At 41.6% G+C, this 21967-nt stretch overlaps 1 long non-coding RNA gene across 2 annotated transcripts in view; it reads right to left on the bottom strand.

Moving 5' to 3' along the window:
* LOC146871172 (uncharacterized) overlaps positions 1 to 21967 on the bottom strand; it is a 380074-nt gene that overhangs the window by 12121 nt on the left and 345986 nt on the right. The window contains exon 4 of one of the 2 annotated variants that reach the window (XR_014980727.1): positions 20341 to 20488. This is a non-coding gene — a long non-coding RNA (uncharacterized LOC146871172). Of the gene's footprint in view, positions 1 to 19384; positions 20489 to 21967 lie in introns of those variants that run through there. The other variant, XR_014980725.1, reaches the window with a different exon arrangement.

The following is a 21967-nucleotide window of genomic DNA, read 5'->3' as shown; positions in this document are numbered from 1 at the left end:
CGGTCTCCAGGGTACACTTTCCCCTTTGCAAATGCATGCAAACATTTTTTTTCCCAGAGACCACTGCCTGCCCTTAAAAAATTAAACAAAACAGTTTCATTTCTTTTTTCGTTTTCAGCGCATCCCTTTTTCCTTTAAGGAAAACAGGCTGCATTTTTTTTTTAAAAAGCTGCTTTATCTATAAGCAGTCCCAGACATGGTGGTCTGCTGAGCTCAGCAAGCCACCATCCCTGGGAGGGCCAGCCATTCCAAATGGGGTCTCAAAAAGCAAGTGGCTCAATATTCATGAGCCTCGTATTTTGCGACCCCATTGGGAATCGCAAACAGTGTCCAAGACACTATTGTACATGCCAAATAGTGAGTCGCAAATTGCGAGTCGCAAAAGCGACGCAATTTGCGAGTCGCTATTTGTCAGGTCGTACATCTGGCCCATAGTTTGCTGAGTGTATAGAAAAGATGAAAGTGCGCATTACAACTTTGTCTTTTGTAGAAAAGTATTAACATCAATAGTGCACATGGTTTGATGTACTTCTATTACATAAAGTGAACAAGATTAAATAAGTATAAGGCTTAAGTAGATCTGAGTCTTAGATTCACATTTTGAAAAATTAAGAATAGTCTTAAATGGAGCCCCTGCATTTAGCTGAGCTAGTTAGGCCTCGTTTATTTTATAATATCGTAGCCAACAAAAAGCTAAGTTACCTGATATTAAAATGAAGTTAGGGACAGGAGAAACGGTTATACTGTACAGCACACTGTGCCCACGTTGCATATAGGTTACAAATAAAATACATAATTTCAGTGATGTCAGTGATTGCAAAAACACCATGAAAGCCCAACATTGTCTAAAATTTGCTTCTTTTAGAAAAGGTAAAATGAGGGGTTTCCTCAATATCCAATAAAAATACAAAACAATATAAAGTGCAACGCGCTTTGTGCTGAACAACCATCGCATGGGCAAACAGGTAGATTATTAAAATAAGTACCCTGTACAGGATAAGCCACAAGTAATTGGACAATGTTTAGCCTCAACTTTGTTAGCAAAAATCTGTGATGCAAATTGTTGACCCAATTTAGGTAAGGCTCATTACCCAGGCTGATACAGATCATGATACGCGATGTAATAGTGGGATTCACGGAATTTTTATACAATCTTTGATCTGTGCATTTGGTCAAGAACATGTCCCTCAAAGGTTTAGAGAGATTAGTTGAATAAATAACTGGATTTACAAAAAGATCAAGTAAATTCACGCTAATACTATATATATATATATATATATATATATATATATATATATATATATGTATATATATATATATATTCACAGAAAAAACCATAGGTTTCAGGCACGTTATAGTTAGGAATTAGCATTTAAAAAACCTCAGAAATTCACTGAAAAAACCATAGGTTTTAGGGGTGTTATAGTTAGCTGGACTTTTCACTTGTACAAAACCATTGAAATTCCCCCGTTATAGTTAGTTGAGCTAACTATAACTCGCGCGCCCGCAATGCACTGCTGATGACGTCACATATTACATCACTCATGACATGGTCAGTGACATCACTCATGACATCACTGATGACATCTCAAATGACATCACTGATGACATCATCCAGTGAATGTGTGTTTTTCTGAAAATTAAATATGTTTTATATATGTATATCTCAAGATCGATGGAAGAATAAATGGGTATATAAGTGTCTAAATGGATGATTTGTTTTTGAAAAATTGATTGTGTAACTGACTGATTAAGTGTATCATAGTGAATACATGGCTTAGTGAGTAATGTTTAAATATGTAAATATCTGTATCAGTCTCTCACTTTGTGTATAAGTGGCTGCATGGGTTGGTGAGTAGCTACATGGGTGTCTATATAGGTTATTAGTTGGTTTTTTGAGTATCAGTCTGAGTGTCTGCATGGTTTGGTGGGGGGTATTACGTAGTGCATAGGTGCATGAATGAGTGACTCACTGTTTGTATGTGTTGAAGACAGCATGTGTGCAGGACTGTATGGGTGGATGAGTGTGTGTATGGGTGTGTTAGTGAGTGAATGACTGTCTCAATAGTGTCTTTATCAGTAACTACATATGTTTTAAACTAGTATATGTGACTATTGGTGTATATAAGTGAGTATATGTGAGAGTGAGAGATTGAAAGAGTTCCTGTATGATTAAGTATGTGTTTCTATAATTGATTGTTTAAAAGACTAAGTATGTGTAAGTTTCCGTAGAAGTAAGTGTGGTGGTGTGTGTATAACTGTATATGCAAGTAAATGTATGTTTGATTCTTTATTAGCATGAGTGACTATGTGTGTGAGTAACTCTATGGATGAGTGGCATTGTGTAACAGGATGTATAGGTGTATGAGTACATATGATGAGTGAGTACATGTATGAGTGACTGTATAGGACTATTGGTGTGAATGAGTGGATGTGGATGTGAATCTTAGAATTATTGAAGAGGTTGTTGTAACTGGTATTGGTATGTCCATTGTTTTGAAAATTTGAGTCTCTATTTTTGAATGTGTGTATCAAAGGTTATATTAGGGTGAGAGGAGGTCTGCCACTCTATCACAAGGATGATGTCATCAGTGATGTCATCAGTGATGTCATTTGAGATGTCATCAGTGATGTCATGAGTGATGTCACTGACCATGTCATGAGTGATGTATTATGTGACGTCATCAGCAGTGCATTGCGGGCGCGCGAGTTATAGTTAGCTGAACTAACTATAACGGGGGAATTTCAATGGTTTTGTACAAGTGAAAAGTCCAGCTAACTATAACACCCCTGAAACCTATGGTTTTTTCAGTGAATTTCTGAGGTTTTTTAAATGCTAATTCCTAACTATAACGTGCCTGAAACCTATGTTTTTTTCTGTGAATTTCAAAGGTTTTTTAAATGCTAATTTCTAACTATGCCTACAGAGATAGGACATGTGAAGAAAGAAGAAAAAATGCACAGAAAGAAAAAAAAGAAGTGCAAAAAGAAGCAACAGAAGTCCTCAAAGACGAAGAAAAGTGCAGGAAGAAGGATAACGTGCAGAAAGAATAAACAGAAGAGCAGAAAGAAGCCTTGTTGCAAAATCATCCTGTACCCTCAACTTTTTCAGACGGATACTGGTGGTAACTGAGTCTGACTAACCAGTCCTAGAGCCAGTGCTATGTTAAAAGACACTTAGAATACAGTGAAAACACCTACATACATTAGGGAACATTATGCGTTGGGGTCCCCCTGTGATTAGCATGACCTCCTCTGTAAGCCCCTAGTATATAATAGAGCAGGGGGATTAAAACTACCTCTTAAAACAGGCCACAGGGCGTTTTTGCACACGTTAACTCAGGCCCTGTCCCCTCCCTTCACCACTGTGTAAACACACCCTGTGTCCGTTTTTAGTTGGGAGATTAAGTTCATTTGAATCCTGAGGGTCCCTAGGGTCAAACTAGACCACTAGGTAAGTGCCACAGAGCTGCGTTGCAGAGAGGTGTAAAAAGTGGCACGGCCTGGACCACCTCTCTGCAATGCAGCTCAGTGGCGCTTACTGGAAGCACTTGGTGGGCTAGTTAGCCCCCAGGGGCCCTCAGTATTGAAGGAAAATTATATCCCCAATTTAAAATGTGCCATAGTGCGTGTTTGCACACGTCACCTCAGGCCCCGTCCCCTCCCTTCACCACTGTGTAAACGCGCCCTGTGGCTGTTCTAAGTTGAGAGATTAAGTCCCCTTGAATCCTAAGGGTCCCTAGGGTCAAACTAGACCACTAGGTACCTCCAGTAAGCGCCACAGAGCTGCGTTGCAGAGAGGTGTAAAAAGGGGCTTGGCCTCAGAACACCTGTCTGCAGCGCAGCTCCCTGGCGCATACTGGAGATGCTTGTTGGGCTAGTTGGCCCTCAGGGACCCTCAGTATTGAAGAGGAATTAATTCCCCAACTTACAACTCGCCAGGGGGTGCGTTGGCAGAGTGCTGCAAGGAGGGGGCGTGGCCTCCGGCACGATGCCAGTCTTTTGTTTATTTTAATTTTTTAAGATGGGGGGCTGTGTGGTTCCCCTTCTTATTCTAATTTATTGGCCCTGATGACCCCATCCCCCAGGGCCTGTCTCCTAATTATATTTTTTTGACCCCAATCCCCAGGGCCGGCCACTGTTTTTTATTATTTTTAAAAAATATATATTTATAGACACACCTAGGACATGCTGGACAAACCGTACGTACCTATCACCATGACGATTTGCGTGATATTCATTAAAAGGCGAATCCACGTGGAATGTATTTACACCACTAGTGAAGCTCTGACATGTCTGATGCCCTACCGTGCCTAATCCCGGTAGACACCCTTGTCGTTTATTTATACAAACATGGGTAGCTATTGATGGGCACATTTAATACACATGCACACCAAGCCATTCAAAGGGGATTCCACAAAAATTCGACCAAAACTATGCAAGAAACCCCCCTCACGGTTAATAAAACACACATCCACTGCCGGATGTGTATTACTTTTTATTTTACTCTCTGGAAAGGGGACGAACATCACTTGAGAGTCACAGCGCGCTCCTGGCAGAGCCCAATGCTGTGTTACACCAACCATTGCCTGCTGAGTGCCACACACCTCTGTGTTGTATTCCACTAGCTAATGCATATGCTATGACACACTCTAGCCCATGTGCACTGTAACACCACCCCGTGAATATGTCATGCCACACTTGTCTTCGCAAGGGTTATATTGCCCCATCTAACGTGCCTTCCTCAATGCCTATGTTATAACGCACAGTGCTATGCCATACATATTACAATCTGGGATCCATATCTTTGTCACAGTGCATATGCAACGTCACACTCCCCAGCACATATTTTATATTACAACTTTAGAGACTAGTTAGGTTACACAACACTGCCCTGTGCATATTACACTCCAAGGCGCATATCGCATAGCATGCGCTAGTGCCTGTGCTATTTCGCGCTCTCCAATGAATCTGTCATTGCGCACAATGTATTGCATATTATATTTCACGCCCGGTTCATCTTATATCACCCTTTTTGGTGCATAGTTTATACCATACACTATATCTAGTTTTCATTTTCAATCGTGCTCTCAGGACTATGTTCTATATAACACTGTGTTCACCTACCCTTTTCACGGGCATTACATTTTGCGATAGGGGGTGGAGGGTCAGGGGGTGTTTCTGCCAAGTGAGCCCGGAGTCACAGTCACAAACGTCCTCTTCTTCCTGAATAAAAGTGAGATTATGCTGCATACTTGTTCATATTTTAAGTAGTTCGCACAGACACACGTTTTAAAAACAATAAAGTTCCTAATACCCGCCTTCTCTGAACAGTTAGCTTGCTGCCCCATCCCCCTTCTCCCTATTCTCTGTTGTGTGAAACCATGGACTAGCCTCTTCCCTCCTGCCATCCATGGTCTGATGTGCTGCCACTGCCCTCAATTTAGTATGATGTACCAGTCCACTCCTCCTGCCCTCCATTGCCCAATTCTATGCCCCATCATTGACCTCCTGCTTAAACTCTGTGCTTAGCTTGCTGCCCCTATTCTCCTTCACCCTGCCCTCCGATGTCTTTGTGCATGCCCCTGCTCCATCCTTTTTGCCCACCATGTTCCATGGACCTGCCACTCCTATCTACTCTGAGTGTTCTGTTGAGCTGTCACTCCCCTCCCACCTGCCTAGCATTGTCAGATGACTGTAACCTGTCCCTGCCACCTCCACCCTGCCTGTCCACATGCCATGCCCCTATCCTCTTCCTCCTGTCCTACATGGTCCATTGTACTGCCACACCCTTCTGCCCTCCCTGGTCTGTTGTGCTGCAACTGCTCCTCCTGCCTGCCCCGTGCGGTCTGTTGTGAGGCCCCTTCCCCTGAACTTTCTTGTCTGTGCACAGCTCCTGACCCTCCCTTCTATCCTCCATCGTCCTTTGTGCATGCCCCTGCACCCTCCTTCTTGCCCATCATAGCCATTGTGCTGCCACTAACCCTCCCACTTGCCATGCATGGTCTTCTGTGCTGCCATGGCCCCTCCCACCTTCCCTGTGTGGTCAGTTAGCTGCCCCTGGACCCCTCCCACCTTCCCTCCATGGTCTGTGTGTATGCCATCACAGTCTCACTGTTGCTCTTCATGGCGTGTCTTGCTTCTAGTGCCCATCCTGCCTGACCTCCATGGCTATCTTGCTGCTCCTGCCCCCTTGCCCCCAGCCCTCTGTTTACATGTGCAGACCCCTACTCCCTCCCTCCTGGCTTGTCTGTTCCATTGTAATGCCCCTGATCCGTCCCTCCTGCCCTTTATGGTCTGTTATGCTGCAGCTTTCTCTCCAGTCTGTCCATTATGGTCAGCTAGCTACCATTGCCTCTTGCCCCTCTGTTCTCTGTTGTCCATGTGCATGGTCCTGCCCCCTCCCTCTTGCTTTCTATGGATTGTTGTGCTGCACTCCCGTCCCGCATGCCCTGTGTGGTGTATTGTGCTGCTGCAAACCCTGATGCCTGCCCTGCAGGGTCAGTTTGGTGCACCTCTCCATGTCCCTCCTGTCCTCTGTTATCCAAGTCCATGTCCCTACTCCATTTCCTTCCATGATCCAATGTACCATACTTGCGAACATTTTGCACTTGCTAAGAGGGAGATTTTGAAAAAAAACTGGGGTATTGATTTTCCCCTTTGAGTTACATTGAAAAAGAGGAGATTGTAGACAGGAGACAGATCGAATAAAGCCCATTTGAGCATAAAAACATTGGACGTTTCCTGGCTGAATCGGGTCTGTTGGCATGTATGGTTGTACTACCATTGCCTCTTCCTTCTGCCCACAATGGTCTATCACATTGCCACAGCCATTCTTGCAAGTCCTGTATTGTTGGTTTGTTGCCCCTGCCCCCCTTTCCACTGCCCTCCATAGTCTGTTGTGCTGCCACGGCCCTTCCTGCCTGCTCAGTGTGGTTAAATTGTTGCCTTTGCACCCTCCTACCTGCCTTCAATTTTCAGAGTCCGTGCCCCTGGCCTCTGCCTCTCAACAGTATCCTAATGAACAACTAGATTGCTAACATTCTATATTTATTACAAAAGTGTGGAACGCCTGACGTCATCTTGATGTAATCAAAACTGTAATACCTAGAGCATTTCCTTTAGAAATTACATATATGAGAGGGTCTTATTGGCATCAAAATTATGGTTACTGCTCTAAAAGACTAAAATAAGGACATATTTTCTTAGTTTTCAAATAGCGACAAAGCACTTTTAAATTATTTGTTACCTTTATGTTTTTTTATACAGTTGACCACTTGATTAAATGTTGCACTTAGGGGAGAGGATGTGGTGTTACTTCCAGAACTGCAGACTTTGCAACTGGGGAACCAGGTTGGAGTTTCTGCTTCAGCTCGACATTCTGTGATTCTGGTCAAATCACTTAGTCTCCCCATGTCTACAACCAAAATGAATTTGTTCTTGTGTAATGTAACCAATGCTCATGTAAAGCACTCCAATACCTGACAAGTCTGCACTATATAACACTGCAAAAACACAGAATAATAAGTGTTTTGCACACTTCTGTCATTGGGCTATATTTGGGCTACATCTGGGTGATTTTGGGCTACATTTGGGCTCTTTTGTCTCCGGTGGCCATCTTGGGAGATTTATTTGTTATGAAGTTTCCTAATTTCCTCATGTACTGCAGTCTCCTCAGTAGGAAATGCTTTCAGTTTTTTACTTTGATTCCATCATGAAGGTATTCAGATATGTCACACATTTGCCATAAATTCTGAATGTTAGCACTCTAGTTGCTCATTAGATCACTGTAGTAAAACTACTGTTCACCATGGAAGTCTGCTCCTGGTATTAAAAGTGCATGTTTCAGTCTGCATGTCAGAATTTTTTAATGAAATAGAAGAGGATTTGAGAAGCCACTCAAAATGTGCCCTCATTTTCTTTCTTCAGCATTAATCATAATTCCTATGGCAAAATGAACCCCCTCATTGTGTTCCTTTTTAAATTAAATGTTTTAAGTGTTACCAGTTTATTCCAATCAAGATGCTTCAGGTGTGCCATACTTTTTGTCATAATGAAGACAGTAAGCACTCTAGTTGTTTTTAAGAACACTCTGGGAGATTCTGTCATTGGGCTATACTTGGGCTACATCTGGGTGATATTTGGGCTACATTTGGGCTCTTTTGTCTCTGGTGGCCATCTTGGGAGACTTATTTGTTATGAAGTTTCCTAATTTCCTCATTTACTGCAGTCTCCTTAGTAGGAAATACTTTCAGTTTTTTACTTTGATTCCATCAAGAAGGCATTCAGATGTGTCACACATTTGCCATAAATTCAGAATGTTAGCACTCTTTTTGCTCATTAGATCACTGTAGTAAAGCTACTGCTCACCAGGGAAAACTGCTGCTGGTATTGAAAGTGCATGTTTCAGTCTGCATGTCAGAATTTTTTAATGAAATAGAAGAGGATTTGAGAAGTCACTCAAAATGTGCCCTAATTTTTCTTTCTGCAGCACTAATCATACTTTTTATGGAAAAATGAACCCCCTCATTTTGTTCCTTTTTAAATTAAATGTTTTAAGAGTTACCACTTTAATCCAAGCAAGATGGCTTCAGGTGTGCCATACGTTTATCATAAGTAGGACTGTTAGCGCTCTAGTTGTTCTTTGGAACACTGTGGGAAGCTGCAGTAGAACACAAAGGAATCAACTGACAGTCTCTGCCCTTGTTGGATGTACATGTTTTACTGAGAATGTCAGACTTCATTCTCACATGACTGAGGAAGATAATGTGAATTTACAGAAAATAAGCTCTCAGTTTAGCTTATAGATCACCTTCCAAACCTCTGTGGGAAAAGCATGAGAAAATATTTTTCTTTCAATCATGATATCCCAGCAGAAGGCTTTTTCACATGGTGAAATCACCTTAGAACATACCACAATTACTAAAATGAGTATGGTACCATCAACAAATGATTTATAATGTAACTAAAGTCTTAAAACCTTCTATTAACTGCAATGCTTTTTAATAAGGTGCTATCATGTATATTGGTCCGAAGATGGCTGCCAACACTTCTTGGATGAAGTGCTGACAGCCAATCAGATCTCAGGATGAGATGTGTGGTTAGGCTCCGCCCACATATATATATGATTTTACTTTTGATTTTCTCAGGAACTACTGAACAGATTGACTCCATATATGCAAAAGGCACATCCCTGAGCTGAGGACTACCTCTCTGCCAAATTTCAAGTAATTCTGTTCAGCCGTTCGGGCTGTACCTTGGACTAAAGGTCCCTATGGAAAATTGCATGGGGAAAACACGTTTTGGGACCCCCCTTTTTTCTCAGCCCCCGCTTCACGAATCCCCCCGAGACTTTCAGGGTAGGAGTGGAGCGGAGCGCCCCACCTGTTTTGAAAATTTCGCGAGGATTCGTCAACCGGCGCCAAAGTTATTCCAAATAGAATGCTGCGGATTTCCTATGGAAACACGGTCCTAACTATAACTATCTACTGGCGACCGCCAGTAGATAATTCACAGAAAAAACCATAGGTTTCAGGCACGTTATAGTTAGGAATTAGCATTTAAAAAACCTCAGAAATTCACTGAAAAAACCATAGGTTTCAGGGGTGTTATAGTTAGCTGGACTTTTCACTTGTACAAAACCATTGAAATTCCCCCGTTATAGTTAGTTCAGCTAACTATAACTCGCGCGCCCGCAATGCACTGCTGATGACATTACATATTACATCACTCATGACATGCTCAGTGACATCACTCATGACATCACTGATGACATCTCAAATGACATCACTGATGACATCACTGATGACATCATCTAGTGAATGTGTGTTTTTCTGAAAATTAAATATGTTTTATATATGTATATCTCAAGGTCGATGGAAGAATAAATGGGTATATAAGTGTCTAAATGGATGATTTGTTTTTGAAAAATTGATTGTGTAACTGACTGATTAAGTGTATCATAGTGAATACATGGCTTAGTGAGTAATGTTTAAATATGTAAATATCTGTATCAGTCTCTCACTTTGTGTATAAGTGGCTGCATGGGTTGGTGAGTAGCTACATGGGTGTCTATATAGGTTATTAGTTGGTCTTTTGAGTATCAGTCTGAGTGTCTGCATGGTTCGGTGGGGGGGTATTACATAGTGCATAGGTGCATGAATGAGTGACTCACTGTTTGTATGTGTTGAAGACAGCATGTGTGCAGGACTGTATGGGTGGATGAGTGTGTGTATGGGTGTGTTAGTGAGTGAATGACTGTCTCAATAGTGTCTTTATGAGTAACTACATATGTTTTAAACTAGTATATGTGACTATTGGTGTATATAAGTGAGTATATGTGAGAGTGAGAGATTGAAAGAGTTCCTGTATGAATAAGTATGTGTTTCCATAAGTGATTGTTTAAAAGACTAAGTATGTGTAAGTTTCCGTAGAAGTAAGTGTGGTGGTGTGTGTATAACTGTATATGCAAGTAAATGTATGTTTGATTCTTTATTAGCATGAGTGACTATGTGGGTGAGTAACTCTATGGATGAGTGGCATTGTGTAACAGGATGTATAGGTGTATGAGTACATATGATGAGTGAGTACATGTATGAGTGACTGTATAGGACTGTTGGTGAATGAGTGGATGTGTATATGGATCTTAGAATTACTGAAGAGGTTGTTGTAACTGGTATTGGTATGTCCATTGTTTTGAAAATTTGAGTCTCTATTTTTGAATGTGTGTATCAAAGGTTATATTAGGGTGAGTGGAGGTCTGCCACTCTATCACAAGGATGATGTCATCAGTGATGTCATTTGAGATGTCATCAGTGATGTCATGAGTGATGTCACTGACCATGTCATGAGTGATGTAATATGTGATTTCATCAGCAGTGCATTGCGGGCGCGCGAGTTATAGTTAGCTGAACTAACTATAACAGGGGAATTTCAATGGTTTTGTACAAGTGAAAAGTCCAGCTAACTATAACACCCCTGAAACCTATGGTTTTTTCAGTGAATTTCTGAGGTTTTTTAAATGCTAATTCCTAACTATAACGTGCCTGAAACCTATGGTTTTTTCTGTGAATTTCAAAGGTTTTTTAAATGCTAATTTCTAACTATGCCTACAGAGATAGGACATGTGAAGAAAGAAGAAAAAATGCACAGAGGGAAAAAAAAGAAGTGCAGAAAGAAGCAACAGAAGTCCTCAAAGACGAAGAAAAGTGCAGGAAGAAGGATAACGTGCAGAAAGAACAAAAAGAAGAGCAGAAAGAAGCCTTGTTGCAAAATCATCCTGTACCCTCAACTTTTTCAGACGGATACTGGTGGTAACTGAGTCTGACTAACCAGTCCTAGACCCAGTGCTATGTTAAAAGACACTTAGAATACAGTGAAAACACCTACATACACTAGGGAACATTATGCGTTGGGGTCCCCCTGTGATTAGCATGACCTCCTCTGTAAGCCCCTAGTATATAATAGGGCAGGGGGATTAAAACTACCTCTTAAAACAGGCCACAGGGCGTTTTTGCACACGTTAACTCAGGCCCCGTCCCCTCCCTTCACCACTGTGTAAACACGCCCTGTGTCCGTTTTTAGTTGGGAGATTAAGTTCATTTGAATCCTGAGGGTCCCTAGGGTCCAACTAGCCCACTAGGTACCTCCAGTAAGTGCCACAGAGCTGCGTTGCAGAGAGGTGTAAAAAGTGGCATGGCCTGGACCACCTCTCTGCAATGCAGCTCAGTGGCGCTTACTGGAAGCACTTGGTGGGCTAGTTGGCCCTCAGTGACCCTCAGTATTGAAGAGGAATTAATTCCCCAACTTACCATTCGCCAGGGGGCGCGTTTGCAGAGTGCTGCAAGGAGGGGGCGTGGCCTCCGGCACGATGCCAGTCTTTTATTTATTTTAATTTTTTAAGAAGGGGGGCTGTGTGGTTCCCCTTCTTATTCTAATTTATTGGCCCTGATGACCCCATCCCCCAGGGCCTGTCTCCTAATTATATTTTTTTGACCCCAATCCCCAGGGCCGGCCACTGTTTTTTATTATTTTTAAAAAATATATATTTATAGACACACCTAGGACATGCTGGACAAACCATACGTACCTATCACCATGACGATTTGCGTGATATTCATTAAAAGGCGACTATGCATACAATGAATCCACGTGGAATGTATTTACACCACTAGTGAAGCTCTGACATGTCTGATGCCCTACCGTGCCTAATCCCGGTAGACACCCTTGTCGTTTATTTATACAAACATGGGTAGCTATTGACGGGCACATTTAATACACATGCACATCAAGCCATTCAAAGGGGATTCGTCAAAAATTCGACCAAAACTATGCAAGAAACCCCCCTCACGGTTAATAAAACACACATCCACTGCTGGATGTGTAATACTTTTTATTTTACTCTCTGGAAAGGGGACGAACATCACTTGAGAGTCACAGCGCGCTCCTGGCAGGGCCCAATGCTGTGTTACACCCACCATTGCCTGCTGAGTGCCACACACCTCTGTGTTGTATTCCACTAGCTAGTGCATATGCTATGACACTCTCAAGCCCATGTGCACTGTAACACCACCCCGTGAATATGTCATGCCACACTTGTCTTCGCACGGGTTATATTGCCCCATCTAACGTGCCTTCCTCGATGCCTATGTTATAACGCACAGTGCTATGCCATACATATTACAATCTGGGATCCATATCTTTGTCACAGTGCATATGCAACGTTACACTCCCCAGCACATATTTTATATTACAACTTTAGAGACTAGTTAGGTTACACAACACTGCCCTGTGCATATTACACCCCAAGGCGCATATCACATAGCACGCGCTAGTGCCTGTGCTATCTCGCGCTCTCCAATGAATCTGTAATTGCGCACAATGTATTGCATATTATATTTCACGCCGGTTTATCTTATATCACACTTTTTGGTGCATAGTTTATACCATACACTATATCTAGTTTTCATTTTCAATCGTGCTCTCAGGACTATGTTCTATATAACACTGTGTTCACCTACCCTTTTCACGGGCATTACATTTTGTGATAGGGAGTGGAGGGTCAGGGGGTGTTTCTGCCAAGTGAGCCCGGAGTCACAGTCACAAACGTCCTCTTCTTCCTGAATAAAAGTGAGATTATGCTGCATACTTGTTCATATTTTAAGTAGTTCGCACAGACACACATTTTAAAAACAATTAAGTTCCTAATACCCGCCTTCTCTGAACAGTTAGCTTGCTGCCCCATCCCCCTCCTCCCTATCCCCTGTTGTGTGAATCCATGGACTAGCCTCCTCCCTCCTGCCATGCATGGTCTGATGTGCTGTCACTGCCCTCAATTTAGTATGATGTACCAGTCCACTCCTCCTGCCCTCCATTGCCCAATTCTATGCCCCATCATTGACCTCCTGCTTAAACTCTGTGCTTAGCTTGCTGCCCCTATTCTCCTTCACCCTGCCCTCCGATGTCTTTGTGCATGCCCCTGCTCCATCCTTTTTGCCCACCATGTTCCATGGACCTGCCACTCCTATCTACTCTGAGTGTTCTGTTGAGCTGTCACTCCCCTCCCACCTGCCTAGCATTGTCAGATGACTGTAACCTGTCCCTGCCACCTCCACCCTGCCTGTCCACATGCCATGCCCCTATCCTCTTCCTCCTGTCCTACATGGTCCATTGTACTGCCACACCCTTCTGCCCTCCCTGGTCTGTTGTGCTGCAACTGCTCCTCCTGCCTGCCCCGTGCGGTCTGTTGTGAGGCCCCTTCCCCTGAACTTTCTTGTCTGTGCACAGGTCCTGACCCTCCCTTCTATCTTCCATCGTCCTTTGTGCATGCCCCTGCACCCTCCTTTTTTCCCATCATAGCCATTGTGCTGCCACTAACCCTTCCACTTGCCATGCATGGTCTTCTGTGCTGCCATGGCCCCTCCCACCTTCCCTGTGTGGTCAGTTAGCTGCCCCTGACCCCCTCCCACCTTCCCTCCATGGTCTGTGTGTATGCCATCACAGTCTCAGTGTTGCTCTTCATGGTGTGTCTTGCTTCTAGTGCCCATCCTGCCTGACCTCCATGGCTATCTTGCTGCTCCTGCCCTGCCCCCTTGCCCCCAGCCCTCTGTTTACATGTGCAGACCCCTACTCCCTCCCTCCTGGCTTGTCTGTTCCATTGTAATGCCCCTGATCCGTCCCTCCTGCCCTTTATGGTCTGTTATGCTGCAGCTTTCTCTCCTGTCTGTCCATTATGGTCAGCTAGCTACCATTGCCTCTTGCCCCTCTGTTCTCTGTTGTCCATGTGCATGGTCCTGTCCCCTCCCTCTTGCTTTCTATGGATTGTTGTGCTGCACTCCCGTCCCGCATGCCCTGTGTGGTGTATTGTGCTGCTGCAAACCCTGATGCCTGCCCTGCAGGGTCAGTTTGGTGCACCTCTCCATGTCCCTCCTGTCCTCTGTTATCCAAGTCCATGTCCCTACCCCATTTCCTTCCATGATCCAATGTACCATACTTGCGCACATTTTGAACTTGGTAAGAGGGAGATTTTGAAAAAAAACTGGGGTATTGATTTTCCCCTTTGAGTTACATTGAAAAAGAGGAGATTGTAGACAGGAGACAGATCAAATAAAGCCTATTTGAGCTTAAAAACATTGGACGTTTCCTGGCTGAATCGGGTCTGTTGGCATGTATGGTTGTACTACCATTGCCTCTTCCTTCTACCCACAATGGTCTATTACATTGCCACAGCCTCTCTTGCAAGTCCTGTATTGTTGGTTTGTTGCCCCTGCCCCCCTTTCCACTGCCCTCCATAGTCTGTTGTGCTGCCACGGCCCTTCCTGCCTGCTCAGTGTGGTTAAATTGTTGCCTTTGCACCCTCCTACCTGCCTTCAATTTTCAGAGTCCGTGCCCCTGGCCTCTGCCTCTCAACAGTATCCTAATGAACAACTAGATTGCTAACATTCTATATTTATTACAAAAGTGTGGAACGCCTGACGTCATCTTGATGTAATCAAAACTGTAATACCTAGAGCATTTCCTTTAGAAATTACATATATGAGAGGGTCTTATTGGCATCAACATTATGGTTAGTGCTCTAAAAGACTAAAATAAGGACATATTTTCTTAGTTTTCAAATAGCGACAAAGCACTTTTAAATTATTTGTTACCTTTATGTTTTTTTATACAGTTGACCACTTGATTAAATGTTGCACTTAGGGGAGAGGATGTGGTGTTACTTCCAGAACTGCAGACTTTGCAACTGGGGAACCAGGTTGGAGTTTCTGCTTCAGCTCGACATTCTGTGATTCTGGTCAAATCACTTAGTCTCCCCATGTCTACAACCAAAATGAATTTGTTCTTGTGTGATGTAACCAATGCTCATGTAAAGCACTGGCAAGTCTGCACTATATAACACTGCAAAAACACAAAATAATAAGTGTTTTGCACACTTCTGTCATTGGGCTATATTTGGGCTACATCTGGGTGATTTTGGGCTACATTTGGGCTCTTTTGTCTCCGGTGGCCATCTTGGGAGATTAATTTGTTTTGAAGTTTCCTAATTTCCTTATGTACTGCAGTCTCCTCAGTAGGAAATGCTTTCAATTTTTTACTTTGATTCCATCATGAAGGTATTCAGATATGTCACACATTTGCCATAAATTCTGAATGTTAGCACTCTAGTTGCTCATTAGATCACTGTAGTAAAACTACTGTTCACCATGGAAGTCTGCTCCTGGTATTAAAAGTGCATGTTTCAGTCTGCATGTCAGAATTTTTTAATGAAATAGAAGAGGATTTGAGAAGTCACTCAAAATGTGCCCTCATTTTCTTTCTTCAGCATTAATCATAATTTCTATGGCAAAATGAACCCCCTCATTGTGTTCCTTTTTAAATTAAATGTTTTAAGTGTTACCAGTTTATTCCAATCAAGATGACTTCAGGTGTGCCATACTTTTGTCATAATGAAGACAGTAAGCGCTCTAATTGTTTTTAGGAACACTCTGGGACATTCTGTCATTGGGCTATACTTGGGCTACATCTGGGTGATATTTGGGCTACATTTGGGCTCTTTTGTCTCTGGTGGCCATCTTGGGAGACTTACTTGTTATGAAGTTTCCTAATTTCCTCATTTACTGCAGTCTCCTCAGTAGGAAATACTTTCAGTTTTTTACTTTGATTCCATCAAGAAAGCATTCAGATGTGTCACACATTTGCCATAAATTCAGAATGTTAGCACTATTTTTGCTCATTAGATCACTGTAGTAAAGCTACTGCTCACCAGGGAAAACTGCTGCTGGTATTGAAAGTGCATGTTTCAGTCTGCATGTCAGAATTTTTTAATGAAATAGAAGAGGATTTGAGAAGTCACTCAAAATGTGCCCTAATTTTTCTTTCTGCAGCACTAATCATACTGTTTATGGAAAAATGAACCCCCTCATTTTGTTCCTTTTTAAATTAAATGTTTTAAGAGTTACCACTTTAATCCAAGCAAGATGGCTTCAGATGTGCCATATGTTTATCATAAGTAGGACTGTTAGCGCTCTAGTTGTTCTTTGAAACACTCTGGGAAGCTGCAGTAGAACACAAAGGAATCAACTGACAGTCTCTGCCCTTGTTGGATGTACATGTTTTACTGAGAATGTCAGACTTCATTCTCACATGACTGAGAAAGATAATGTGAATTTACAGAAAATAAGCTCTCAGTTTAGCTTATAGATCACCTTCCAAACCTCTGTGGGAAAAGCCTGAGAAAATATTTTTCTCTCAATCATGATATCCCAGTAGAAGGCTTTTTCACATGGTGAAATCACCTTAGAACATACCACAATTCCTAAAATGAGTATGGTACCATCAACAAATGATTTATAATGTAACTAAAGTCTTAAAACCTTCTCTTAACTGCAATGCTTTTTAATGAGGTGCTATCATGTATATTGGTCCCAAGATGGCTGCCAACACTTCTAGGATGAAGTGCTGACAGCCAATCAGATCTCAGGATGAGATGTGTGGTTAAGCTCCGCCCACATATATATATGATTTTACTTTTGATTTTCTCAGGAACTACTGAACAGATTGACACCAGACCTGCAAAAAGCACTTCCCTGACCTGAGGACTACCTCTCTGCCAAATTTCAAGTAATTCTGTTCAGCCGTTCGGGCTGTACCTTGGACTAAAGGTCCCTATGGAAAATTGCATGGGGAAAATGCGTTTTGGGACCCCCCTTTTTTCTCAGCCCCCGCTTGATGAATCCCCCCGAGCCTTTCAGGGTAGGAGCAGAGCGGAGCGCCCCACCTATTTTAAAAATTTCGCGACGATTCGCCAACCGGCGCCAAAGTTATTCCAAATAGAATGTTGCGGATTTCCTATGGAAACACGGTCCTAACTATAACTATCTACTGGTGACCGCCAGTAGATAATATATATATATATATATATATATATATATATATATATATTATCTACTGGCGGTCGCCAGTAGATAGTTATAGTTAGGACCGTGTTTCCATAGGAAATCTCAAAATTCTATTTTGAAAAACTTTGGCGCCTGTTGACGAATCCTCGCGAAATTTTCAAAACTAATGAGGCGCTCCGCTCAGCTCCTACCCTGAAAGTCTCGGGGGGATTCGTCAAGCGGGGGCCGAGAAAAAAGGGGGGTCCCAAAACGCGTTTTCCCCATGCATTTTCCCATAGGACCTTTAGTCGAAGGTACAGCCCGAACGGCTGAACAGAATTACTTGAAATTTGGCAAAGAAGTAGTCCTCAGGTCAGGGATGTGCCTTTTGCATATATGGAGTCAATCTGTTCAGTAGTTCCTGAGAAAATTGCAGTTAAAGTACATAAATATCTATAGCCGCGCACCGTGCGCGCACCGTGCGCGCCCTCTAACGTGCGCGAGCCTAATTCTGATTGGTGGTTACATGTCAGACAACGTTCGAATCGGTCGAAATCAGGAAGTGTCAGCCGCCATATTGTTTGTTTTGAGTGCAAGAGTGAAAAAGGAAGGTGGCGAATGTGAAAAGGGGGCAGGGTAGAGAGTTCCTGACCCCCTAGCCATTGTCAGGGGGTCCCTGAAGGACCCCGAAGGCAAAAAAAAACATTAAATTTTTTTTTTTAAATCGCGGGGTGCATGCACGGTGAAAAACCATTAAAAAAAAATAATACGTAGTTTATTGTAAAATAAATATTAAAAAAATATAATAATAAATACATAACTTAGCATTTAAAAAACCGTACAAATTCACTGAAAAAACCATAGGTTTCACACACGTTATAGTTAGGAATTAGCATTTAAAAAACCTTGCAAATTCACTTAAAGAACCATAGGTTTCACACATGTTATAGTTAGGTGGACACTTCACTCGTAAAAACCAATGAAATTCCCCCGTTATAGTTAGTTCAGATAACTATAACTCGCGCGACCGCCACTCTATCAAAAGGATGATGTCATGAGTGATGCCACTGACCATGTCATGAGTGATGTAATATGTGACGTCATGAGCAGTGGATTGCGGGCGCGAGAGTTATAGTTATCTGAACTAACTATAACGGGGGAATTTCATTGTTTTTTTACGAGTGAAATGTCCACCTAACTATAACATGTGTGAAACCTATGGTTTTTTAAGTGATATATATATATATATATATATCTCAGCTTCCAACTCAAATTCCCACGGGAAAACAAGACGACAGCACACAATATCCAGGGGGTAAGTTTGGTTTTATTTTACCGAAAAATAAAGCGGGACAGGACGCGTTTCGGCGTAGCGCCTTTTTCCACTGTTAGTGGGAACGGGATAAACAATGCATTTAAATAAACTAATAAACATAGAAACAAGAAAGCGATTTCTTGCTCTTTTAACAATCTCATGGAAGAGGGACTGACATTGTTTTGTCTCTCGACGCCATCTTATAATAGACAAATTGTTTTTTGAAGCTTGCCGATTAAATCATACAAATGTAAATCTTTTAAGTTGATACATTCAAAACATAATTGAGCTCTGTATGAGCAATTGCTCTATTTCATCATAATATTTTGAAGAGAAAATTATTATAAAGTACATGTATATACATATTTACATTCTAGAATCACTGCATCTTAAGGCTCCATGTGAGCATTTGCTGGGAAGACAGAAATGATATGAAGATATGCACATTCATTGCAATTCATTATTTCAATACTATTTTTCATAGACCAGCTTGATTAGAAAAAAAACATTCAGTGATAAAATTAAGAAACAACGAAAATGAAAACGGATAGTTATTATAACCAACTTAAACATATATATATATTACCATTATTGTCTCCATGCACACTGCCCTCCAATGTTCAGCGCGTCTCGAGGGCAAGCAGAAGAACAGCACCACCAAATCCTTTGCAATGAGGTAACTCATTATTTTTTTTTTAAAGTTTTCAAATAGCCTCCATTACTCACGGGCCATCACAAGCAACGTGCAAGAGTGCATACAGACAGAAAAAATGACCTACGCGTTTCGGCTTGCGCCTTCTACTGGGTCATAGAGTGTTATGCTGAGTGTCAATTTAAAGGGAAAACACTCCCCTTCCCCACCACCAATTAAAAACAGGTAACACTTTTAAAGGGGACACAACTACAGATTAGATTTGTAAATTCATGGTATTACTCTACCAAACACATTTCATGAAAGGTATGTTTAAGCAGCATAAAAATATATTAAATCATTTTGACTTCGTAAATACACTTAGTCAGGGACCTGTGCATAATTAATCTAGTTTGGATTTAAAACATTTTTCTGTGTTTTCATCGGAAACATGGTGTATGCTGCGATCCGGACAATTTATACGTGGAAAAATATATATATATATAATAGTATACGTGCATATAATATTGTATATACCGCTAGCATGGAGGTACTCCTTCATTTACTTTTTAGGGTAAAATTCTTGGGGATAAAGTATCCACCTCCATAACACAAATATAAATGTGTAAAATGTGTAAATCCTTTTTGCAAGTGGAGTACTCCTCATCCTACGAATTATACATGGCTTGTTTTCCCCTTATAATAATGTCACTCCATATATTAATTAATGTTTTTCAATGGATATACTAAATATACATTAAGCACAGAGTACTCACTTCTTGATATATATACAAGAATAGTGCATTTGCAATGTTTGATCCGCCCTAATGGCGTACTCCTAAATTGATCAACTATTCCAAAACATAAAATAACACAATAGTCAAGATAACAGGTTCTCGCACTCGAGGCAACATGGCGTGAGGTAAAGAGGACGCAGATCAGCGGCTCTAAACAAGATTTCTTAAAGGACAGTGGATAATACAGTGATTGCATAATTTTAAGCCCAGCAGCTTTACTAGTACCTTGCGCCACAGGATAGTGTGGCCTGGAATTATCGCCGCACTGAGTACTGCCTTGAAGTGAATTTTAAAGCCTTGAAAAAGTCGCATGTACAACCATACGGAGGCGACGAAACACTTGTTGGCTTGGGAACAGTTCACTATTTAAAGCCTAAAGAAAGAATAAAAGACAAAGAAAAAATCTAAATCCATTGTTTGATCCTAATTACATGTGAATAACATGTGAAATGGTTGTTGCTTTAATTTCACGTGTGCTGGGGAATTCTTAACATGTTCTCTTGTTGCTTAGGCCACAATTTTTGAGAGGCGGGTGGTTCTCTCAACCCTACAGCACCGTTACTACATCTGATACAAATCATATTTGCTTTATGGAATTACCCTTTTGGCGCCTGTACCCTATTAACTATACCAACATTTCTTTAAATACTAAAATAACAGGTTAGTTCAAGCTCATGATGAGATATGTGTGGTTGATGTCACCACATCTTAAACCTGTAGCTGAGTGCACCATGCATGTTACGATTACTAAATACAGAAATACATGCTAATTCTGTAATACTCCTCTTATTACAGTTCACTCTATAAAGACGAAGTCTACTTCATAATGCGAATTACTGCTCACGAAGTGTCACATGTTCGTGTTAAGTATTCGAAATAAAGTGCATGGTGCAATACTCCAAAAATGTGTTTTAAAACACCAGGAAGGAACACTCACTCTGGGTTCAGATTTCAATTAAAGTACATAGTGCATGACTTTCAAAGATTAACAAGAAGAACACTTGTCCCTGGTTCTATTTCCTTACTAAAGCATTTTCCTAGAGTCTATGTACCTAAGTTGATCAATATACTTTCCTCAAACTACAGTATTCTATGTAAAAATGGCCATGTGCAATCTTAAAATATCAATAATTAGTGTAGTCCATGATCAAACATTATTTCATAAAAACGAATGTGTCATTAGAATTCATTAAAGCACAAAAAACTCTCATAGATCAGTATTGAAGAGAGAGAAGATATATAATAGCCACTGTTGTCATAGGTTCATAATCCAGTAAAAACAGCTTTCAAACATCATAGTTTTACAGAAAGATATATAGTTCCACATCCGTATTCAGGCCCCAAGGAATTTCTGTGCCCAAAGTTACAATCCATCGTGATTCGGCACGCCTCAACGCTAGTTCTCTATCCCCTCCCCTGATCTTCATTGGGATGTGCTCAATGCTGGAATAAAACAGGTGGTTTGTGTCAAATACGCCATCATGCTCTTTCCACATGTGTTTGGCCATTACATACGTGAAATCTTTGTTGGTCACAGCCCGCAAATGCTGGAGGATGCGTAACTTAAGTGTATTCACAGTACTCCCAACATACCGTTGTCCGCATCCACACTCCAGCAGATATACCACATGCGTGGTCTTGCATGTGATCCTCTCTTTAATGGGCTTTTTTAAAACCTTGGATAGTTATTTCCACCATGTTCCACCCATAATTGCAGGCTTTGCACTTATGGCATTTGACAAACCCTTTGTGGGATACCAGGTACCTTTTTGGGCATTTTTGTTGGCAAAATAACTTTGTGTTAACAGGTCGCCCAATGATGGTACCTTTCTGTAAGTGATGTTCGCATGTT

This window comes from Triturus cristatus, chromosome 1_1, assembly GCF_964204655.1.
Source record: "Triturus cristatus chromosome 1_1, aTriCri1.1, whole genome shotgun sequence".
NCBI classification, from domain to species: Eukaryota; Metazoa; Chordata; class Amphibia; order Caudata; family Salamandridae; genus Triturus; species Triturus cristatus.
This window is presented reverse-complemented; position numbering and strand designations above follow the sequence as displayed.